Source organism: Lepidothrix coronata, unplaced genomic scaffold (genome assembly GCF_001604755.1).
Source record: "Lepidothrix coronata isolate B3197 unplaced genomic scaffold, Lepidothrix_coronata-1.0 Scaffold37, whole genome shotgun sequence".
NCBI classification, from domain to species: Eukaryota; Metazoa; Chordata; class Aves; order Passeriformes; family Pipridae; genus Lepidothrix; species Lepidothrix coronata.
The window spans coordinates 5,733,650-5,742,725 of NW_016690217.1; the positions used below are offsets into that span (position 1 = coordinate 5,733,650).

A 9,076-nucleotide genomic window follows, 5' to 3' on the forward strand; every position below is an offset into this window, starting at 1 on the left:
GTTCGTGGGCAATTAGGGCAGAGCAATGCTCAGGATGTCCACTATCTGCAGTATCAAGCATGGTTCTGATGTTCCAGCATGAGAGAGTCAATTTGCGTACACCTTTGGAGGCAGGTGTATGCCTTTGTCTTTTGATCTTTGTGTGACCGCATTAGTAGAAGATGCCCATTGACTGTGGTTAACCAATCAGGTGAAATGTGGAGATGAGCTTTGTTTAGGCCACCTTTTCTAGGCCCCTCTCCGAGTGGAGCAAGCAGTGCTGTCCTTGAAAAGGCTGCTTGGTCGTTCAGGGTGCTGCCCCAAGAGACTGTCATCCCCAGTCAGTCTCTAATGACCAATATCCTGAACCGCCTGCATGCAGGGTTGGGTCTGCGGCTTCCAGTGCACCTTTCACCCGCCATTTTGACCCTTGCCCATCGCTACAGGGCTTTGCAAATGTGGGAAAAACCTTTGAGCCTGCGCAGTGGATTTTTTAGGTGAGACACAGTATGCGCAGAACTGGGCCCACCCTTTAATCCTAAGGTTCATCCCCCAGGGCTGAGCGAGCTTGGATGGTGGCAGCAAGGTCCTCAGGACACAGGTTTAATTAGAGTATCCTTCTCTTAGATGGATGGCCTTACAGGGCTAAACGAACTCCATCTGCCCGGGTTTGGAGTTAGAGTTGTCCTTCTCCTAGGATGACTGCCAGAAGGCTAACAAGCTCATCCTGCCCACAGATGTATTGTATCTGACCCTATGGTTCTGACCTGTCTGGCATGGGCGACCCTACCAAAGGCATGTACCATCGCCAGCGTATCTCACAACCACATAGGGGTACACAGGCTTCTTTCCCGTTAAAACGGTTAGGGCAAGCCTTTCACTCCTTACTTTTCTACCACCCATCTATATTCAATCCCAGGGAAATACTCAGGAACATCCTTGGATTCTCGTATCAGCTTTGTTCGGGTCTTTTTTTCCTTTCAGGAAGCAACAAATATATCCAGAACATACCGAACCTGGACAGTAACTGCAGGTGAGCCAAAACCAAATCTTTCCAGCCTCCATACTCACCCAGGGCTCGGGTACTTCTCAAGGCCCTAGCCCGGCTGAGACCCCCAACCCCCAGAAGAACCCATTATCCACCCTGACCTTATCCTCCCCCACTGTGTTACCTCATATCTTCCCACGCATGACACTTCATACAGGGCTGCCCCACCTGCCCTCTTGCCAGTCCGAGGACCGCCACAGCGTGCCTGATACCCTTCCCCTCCCCCAAACTGGACCAGCAAACCTCTGTGTGCTCTGAGGCTTCCCCTCTTCTCTCCCATGAGGGTGCAAAACCATGCCGGTGAAGCTCCCACTCTTCTTTCCCCTGTGGGGGGGGGCAGCCCCACACAGGCCCAGGGGCGGCTCTGCATGGGCCCGGGGACAGCCTTGGGTCACACGGGCCCGACGGGGGGAACCCCCGCAGCCCGGTGCAGGCCCGAGGAAAGGAACCCCTGCGGCCCGGCACGGTTCCTACGGGGGGCACCCCTGCCGCTAGATGTAGGCATCATCAAAAATAATTCTGTTGCAGTTACAAATAAGGTCTCTTGCTATGAATATTCTGACAATATTTGGTGTTACACAGTCAAACAAGACATGCCTAATCAGAAAAACTCAAAATAAGCTGACTAGAAGAGTGGCACTGTTTTTAATCTTTCCATCACTTTTCCCTCTCTAACACCTTCATTTAAAATTATTTCAATGCACTTCCATATATTTTAATTGTGCAAGGATTAATACTGAAAAATTGTAATCTTTTTTGATGGATTTTTTCTTTCATCTTTCAGTGTTAGAGTACTTAATCTATAAATCCTCCCCCAATGCTCATAAAAATACAAAACCACCGTGAATATTAGCAGTTGGATCCAGCTGACTTCTGGATTACTTCAAATCCCATTGATTTAAGAGGAACTGCCCAATAAAAAATTCCATCAAAACTGCTCAGCTGATTTCAGCATTAGTCTTCAAAATATCTACTTTGGAGCTATCTTCCTTATAAAGGTACGGTACATCCACTGCTTTGTACTTACTTACACTATGGAAACAACCCTGCAGTCAACAAACCTGATCTCAAACTATCATCATCCATCATCAGAAAAAATGTTTAAATAGATCTGGTTTACAACTCAGGCATACTTATTTAGTTTATCAGCTGGATTCAGAGGGCCTACTACAAATTTCACTCAGGCTGAAAGATCTCATTGGAAACACTTTTGTTTGCTATGGCAACAAAAGATATTTGCTAAATTTCAGAGCTGGCATAACAAAACAATACAGAAATAATCATCTAAAAGTTCCTTCTGCCATTTTAATAATTCTTCTTGGGGAGCAGGTGCAGATGTCAGATGCTGTAGTGCTGTAACTGCTGACCTGAGATAAAAAAACTGCCCACGGCAAGCACTCCCTTTAGAACCACTATGGTTCCATTTCAGTTCCTCTAAAACTATTCTCTATAAGCCTGATGCATTAGAAAAGTCTTAATTATCATAAGAATTATCTTAATTCTGGGAAGCCGGATTTGCAATGCAATCACTTTTTATAAAAGCTCCAGCAAGCAGTTATGGTGCAGCCATTCATTTGTTGCTTGTAAACTAAAAAGAATAGCATAAACCCCTCTCTCACTCCCCCATAACATTCTGAAATACTTTCTGAAATACTTTTTCCTACAAGAAGCAAAGCAATTTCTAAATTTACAGTCTTTGAGGTTTGGAAATCCATTAGTGCATAGTCACCCCTTCCTCCCATCTAAACTAATTTCTCCAGAAAGATAGACCATTGAATTATAGCTAGGCTTGTGTGAGAGATGCGAAAGACTCAGTGACCATTACTAAAGTACTGTAAATAAACCTTGTGAAACTCGTCACAACCACTCTATTACTGTATATGTGATCTCAGTGAATTGATGCACATTCTCTGAAGACATTGTTTCCTTCCTATTTTCTAAGACACCCTGCTTTTTTAATGACTTGCCTTCTGACTTTGTAGTAGGTTTGTATAGTTAAATAATACTTTCCTTTCCCGGAAGGAACAGGATATTCCGTACTATGTTACGTCAGCCCAGATATATAAACAGACGGAAGGAAGAGAGCTCTCTCTTCTCTTCTAGGCACTGAGTGAGGCAGTTTCGGGTCAGTTCCTTCAGGGGGGAAGAAGAAACATCGGTTGTGTGAGAACTATCTCTATTTTAAGTTCTTTTTTGTATGCATATTGCTTATAGTGTTTATCTATCTTTGTGTAAGTATAAATAATTTTCCTTAGCAGCCCTGGAGTAGTTTTTTTTCCCTTTCCTTCTTTCCTCTCTTCCCCCCCTCCTCCTCCTCCCTGGAGGAACTGGGCGCAGGCTCCGTAGACACCTGGTGTTCAGTCAAAGAAAACAACCACAGACTTACAGGTTTGATAGGGGCAGCAGTACTTTGCAGACCTTAACTTGCAAATTTATCTTCAAACATAAGGTAAATGAAAGTGATTCATATACCACTACATTTCCTTGTTCCTTCTTTCCACTCTTGCCAGAAAATAATACAAATTTACAGTTGCTAATTACTGGAAAAAAAAGAAAATCATGAGACAGAGACTGATATTAAAGCAGGAAAATAAAGTTGTTGACTGCAAAGACACAAAGAACTAGGCTTTGTTTTGAAATCATCTTTTTCTTCCCTAAATATACCAACAGTACAAAAGTACAAAGAAGATAACTGCTCTTCTAATTGATTTTGGGGCTTGCTTATTTCATTTTGGAGTTTGGGGGTTTTGTGCCTTTTTTTGAGAAAATGGGCAGTTGTAAGCCATAACATAGTGTAAAAAATGATACTACAGTTGCACAATAACATCTCCCATTCCCACTTGCGGAGCACAGCATGTCACCTGTAATCATCAGTTCTCAGCTGGAAGCCCACACCACTTTCACTTGACAAATACTTTTCTTTGTTGCTGTTTTCTTCTTTTGTGCTGATGTATGTGGTTGGTAAAAGATTTACGGAGCAATTGTTCATCACAACACTTTCATTAGATACACAGCCACTCAAATAGACTTTCTGACCTCTGATGTACTGAGGCCTGATGCTGAGGAAGCATTTAATAGAATTTCCTCTGACAATCTAGAAATAGCAATACCCCCTTTTTTTTTCTTTGCACAAAAGCCATGTCAATTAACACAAGTACTTATATTCAAAGAAAATACATGAAAAAGGCAATGCCAATCTGAAGTGTGAAGCTCTTAACATAAATCACATCTTCCTAGATGGTGCTTTCTCTCCTTAAACTGTACTTTGTACCAATTCCATAATCTAGATTACATGGTGGAGCTGGATCAATCTCTTCCATTTGAAGGTAAAATTTCTTAACTCACCTATTAAATAAACTTCTCCTGGATTACTTTACTTTATTATTTTTCTTGAATCTCTTTTCTTTATCTAATTGTAATTTTTCAGTGAAGATATTTGTGCCTTAGAAACGGATAGCTCATTTCACTGGCTTTATCTCCCTGTTTCAAAATACTTATTTCAAGCCTCCAAACAAGCCATAAATCATAACACCTAGGATTAACAAAAACAACAACAAATCACTTGAGAAAAAATAAGTCTCTCCAGTGAAACAAAAAAAATAAAACCTCTCTAGTTCCCTGGTCTAGGCAAACTGTCATTTATTAAGGCTAAAAAATAAATAAATTTAAAAACCGCCCAAATTTATGGGCTAGAAAAATGCTGTTTATTGAGGTTCTTGTAAATAAAGTTTTTTCTTGCAAATACTTTTTTACAAGTCCATATAAGCTACCAGAATACTATTTCTTCACCTTCAGTAAACTCAATAACACCCCTTCTGAAGTTTCCTACTTCCTCTAACCTCAATAATCAGAAGTATGCATTGCCTATCATGGAAAAAGTCAAATGCTCCTCTCCCTCTATTACACAGTGTGTTCTGCTCTATATTTCACACTATTGTTCTTCTGGAACTATATTTTCATTAATTGAACTATATATATTTTATCCCTTTTCTTTACATAGATGTAAGCTTTTTCTAAATGCATTGACTAAGTGCTGATATATATTCAAAGCCGTAACACAAAAAATATGTTAAAATTACCCATTAGTTCTTGGTAATGGAGTAGAATTGGATTTTGAGAAAACTTCGCTAAATTAAAAAGTATCACTGTAGAATCCTTTTTAAAAATTAACTGTATCTGTTAAAACTATCCAACATGCTGTCACGCATGGCAGTCAGGTATCTACAGTTATAGGGACAAATAACCAAACTTTTAGCTGTCCTTTTGGAAAGTGCTTTTATAGGTATTCAGGGAATTCCGCTTAGTTCAACTGAATAAATGACCTCATGAAATTTAATAATATAAAATTCCCTTTATTACAAAAAGATTGAACAATTTTGTTGGAAAAGGATTTTTTGTCTCATTAGTAGTGATCTCCACCTTCCATTGTGAAATACCGAGATTATATCTCATACCAGAATAATTACAACTAAATTCTATATCCAGAAATTGATTCATTTGTCTTGAAATGGAACCAAGACCATAAAAATCTTTTAAGTTTTTCTGCTAATCTGTACAGCATTTCTGGTTTGCAATTAAGGCTTGTGACTTGGCTGCACCCAGATGGTTCATACCTTAAAACAGAGTAAAACTGATCAGGAGATAAGATCCATTTAAGAACAGTCAGGCATGTATACACGTGAACATATGGGCAGCCATGCAAAAACATCTTGCTGTAGGTGTTCCCCAGGCAACAGTTTTTGTCACACTATAGTAGATGCAGGAACTCACATTAGGGTCTGAGGCTTGGAGGCCATTAAAAGATGGCTCAGAGCTGCCCTTTGGCAAAATTCTAACAGATTTGAAGCTATCAGTTTTACCAGATATAAACTTCTAATAAAAAAAAAAATGAGATTCAGAGAGTGCAATATCATCCCACAGTCATTTCTGCTCTACTTCTTGGGTAAAGTATTCCAACATCTTTAGTTTAACATAAAAATTTTCAGTTGGTTTCCTCTTCCTCAAAACTTCGTTCTGTGATCTTGAAAGCATTTTTTTAACCACTCCTGAGGATAAGACTAATGAGAGAGGCACAGATTTGACCCTTAAAAAGAAAATCTGCTGATATTCTCTCTGAACAGTTTTAAATACCCTTTTCAGAGCTTTAAAATTTCTTATTAAGATGTGAAAATTTAAATATCTTTTACTGTATATGGGTAATCTTAACACTCTTCCATAGTATTGTCTTCCTGGTTGTCTAACTTGTCCAAAAATAAAATTTCTGGGATTTGTTTACTCTGAAAATGTTCCTCCTCTCATAGCTTCTACAGATGGCCCGACCACACACATAACAGCTCCTCAAAGCAGCTCAGATATATTGAACCAAAGTTGAAGTTTTAATGCAGTGCTGACTCCATGTTGAACTGGAATAAGTTTATTCCCACACATGAGCAGAAAACCAGTCCCTCTTCCATTTGCTGTATGCTTCATAAAATGAGGGCATGTTAGGGAGAGACAATATTACACGAAGTATCTTTTAAAGTTGAAATCGGTAAGGGGAACACAACTGTGAAAATTAGAAGGTTTAAGGTGGTTTGGCTAAAAGGCAGTTCATTACTGTGTAACTGAGCACAGAAGAAGCAGATTCAAACAACAGAATTTTCAAGAACATACAACGACGATGAGATGTTGAAAGCAAGTATGGGAATTAAATGTCTAGGCAAGCAAACTGGAAGAAATAGCTGGAGTAATAATATCAGTAAATAAGCCAAGATGGATATGAGAATCCTGGAAAAAGGAAGAGTACAAGAAGACAGCAGTATTTCCGGTACAATGGGCTGGAGTATGGAACTTGGAAAAGGAGATTAAGTATAGAAAATAGGCATTGCTTTGCAAAGCAGAAAGGAAACATCACACAATTAAATGAAAATCAGAAAAAATACAGGTTGGAAATGAGAATAACTGAGGGATTAGTATAAAATAATCAGAAGATATTGTACCCACTAGCCTATATTAACCATGAGAACCAAATGGGAAGAATCTGTATTACCATTTACTATTGAGACTACTCACAAGTAAGATTACAAGTCTCATTGCTTCTCTGATATGACACAGAAACACTATGAATTTCTGGTAGGTTTTCTAGTGAGGTGTAGTTTTTATATGGCTCTTGATGGAAAATCAACTAATGATACTGAATTTAAATGTCAGTGTTCATTCACCTGGATTAGAGTTTGTCATTCTCTTAGTTCATTACTAACTTAGGTCACACACGAGATGTGATTTTGCTAATAGTGTACTGCAGTAAATTCTTTGATCTTACCTAACACTACTTTTTCACAGTATGATGAAAGCTGCATTTCATTAAGGCCATCTGTCTCATATTCTTTGAGACAGAAGGGCAAATTCTATTATCCTAGCTTTAAACAGAAAGAAGAAAAGATAACTGTAGAGAAGTTAAAGTCAAAATTTGCCAGTGTCCAGCATTTGGGGGAAAAAATCTTATGTAAGTAAAATGTCTGATATTTCCCATGTAAACTTATACTGTTAATTAGGCATTTACATACTTGAGGTATGAGATTTCTGAAATGGAACCTCTTTTTACTTAAGAAAGTTGATCAAGACTTGTTATGCTTCAGAGGCAAAGCTTGGAATGGCACATAGATGTTCTCGAACCCTTATTTATGCTCCACATATATGCAAAATTACTCCATTTTTAAATAAGGGGGGAAAGAAAGCCAGCTATCTAGCTTTTTGGTACAAAAAGATTTCTGCAAAGTACTTCATTTTGTATTTTTCTGTTCCCTTAACAGCTGGATGAAAATTTCTGATCTATAAATAAGATTAGACACCCTTAAACAATTTGACATCATTGTGTTATCAACATCATTCTCACACTGAATCCAAAACATAGCACTGGACCGGCTACCAGGAAAAGATTACTTCTGTCCTTGCTGAAACCAGGACATCCTCTCAAAAAAGCACCTGTTATTATGAATGTGTCTTCCAACTCTAAAGTTATCACTAAAAACTACACATATCTTTGAGAAAACTTTTGGGACAAGTATCAACAATTGAGCTACAAGCTTATCTTACAACCTGGAAAGATTTTAGCTGCATGGATACCAAGCACTCTGCCTTCATGTATTATAATTTTATCTTTCACAACAGATCTTGAACTTATCGTAGGGTATTAGAAAATGGTTTTTTGTTTGTGTATGACCTGTATTGAGCCAAATTTTGGTGAAACATTGTGTAATAAATATCTAATTACATAATTATGAAGGCCCAGGAGCCAGTCTCGGGTGTGTTGTATCAGAAATTCAGTTATTTTTTTTGCTGCTTCTAAACACCCACTTTATCTTCATACTTTAAGAGGGTGCAAGTCAAACACAGTTGCTGCTCCTCCTATGCAGAGAGCCCAGCTATCTACCTTTCTACAGATTCCTATCATTTATAGACCCATCTTCTATTTTCTTATATTCACTGCCTTTTTAGGTCTTGCATATTGAGTCTGAGACTTGCAGAGTTGTCTAACACAGGATGAACAGAAAAAGGGTTACAATCATAAAAAGAAAAAAAGCAACAAAACTAAAATGAAAAAAAAAACAAACCCACAAACAAACAAATAACAAAACCCAACAAAAACAGCAACAAAGAAACACAAAGTAACTGGATGTTTTTGATATAAGCATCCTCTATAGGAGACAAAGCAACTCATAGAGAGAATTCTGAGTTTTTTCTTGTAGGATATAGTGATAAAGGGAAAAAATGATCCTAAGTTAGAATTTTAGGAACTGACAAATGAAACTATAAATACAGCAATTGCTTATCTTGTGCTAGGTATGTATTCTAAAACCCTTTAACAACCTAGCCTTTCAAATCCTTCTTCCTGAGCTTTGAAACCGTCTCACAGAGATAAAATCAAGTGCTGTGAGGTTACAAGAAGAAGAAAGACTGTACAACAAATTCAGAGGCCTTTTTGTATAATGGCCAGTCTTCGCGAGCGAAGATTTGGGAAAGGTCATTAACCCTTCGAGCCTGCGCAGTGGATTTTTTAGGTGAGACCCA

The 9,076-nt window shown here is 38.5% G+C and overlaps 1 long non-coding RNA gene across 2 annotated transcripts in view; it reads left to right on the forward strand.

The window, feature by feature from the left end:
- Window positions 1-649: 649 nt before the first annotated feature.
- Window positions 650-9,076, forward strand: part of LOC108496132 — a 28,003-nt gene continuing 19,576 nt past the window's right edge. The window contains exons 1-2 of one of the 2 annotated variants that reach the window (XR_001874328.1): window positions 650-1,012; window positions 1,812-2,025. This is a non-coding gene — a long non-coding RNA (uncharacterized LOC108496132). The remainder of the gene's footprint in view (window positions 1,013-1,811; window positions 2,026-9,076) is intronic. The other variant, XR_001874329.1, reaches the window with a different exon arrangement.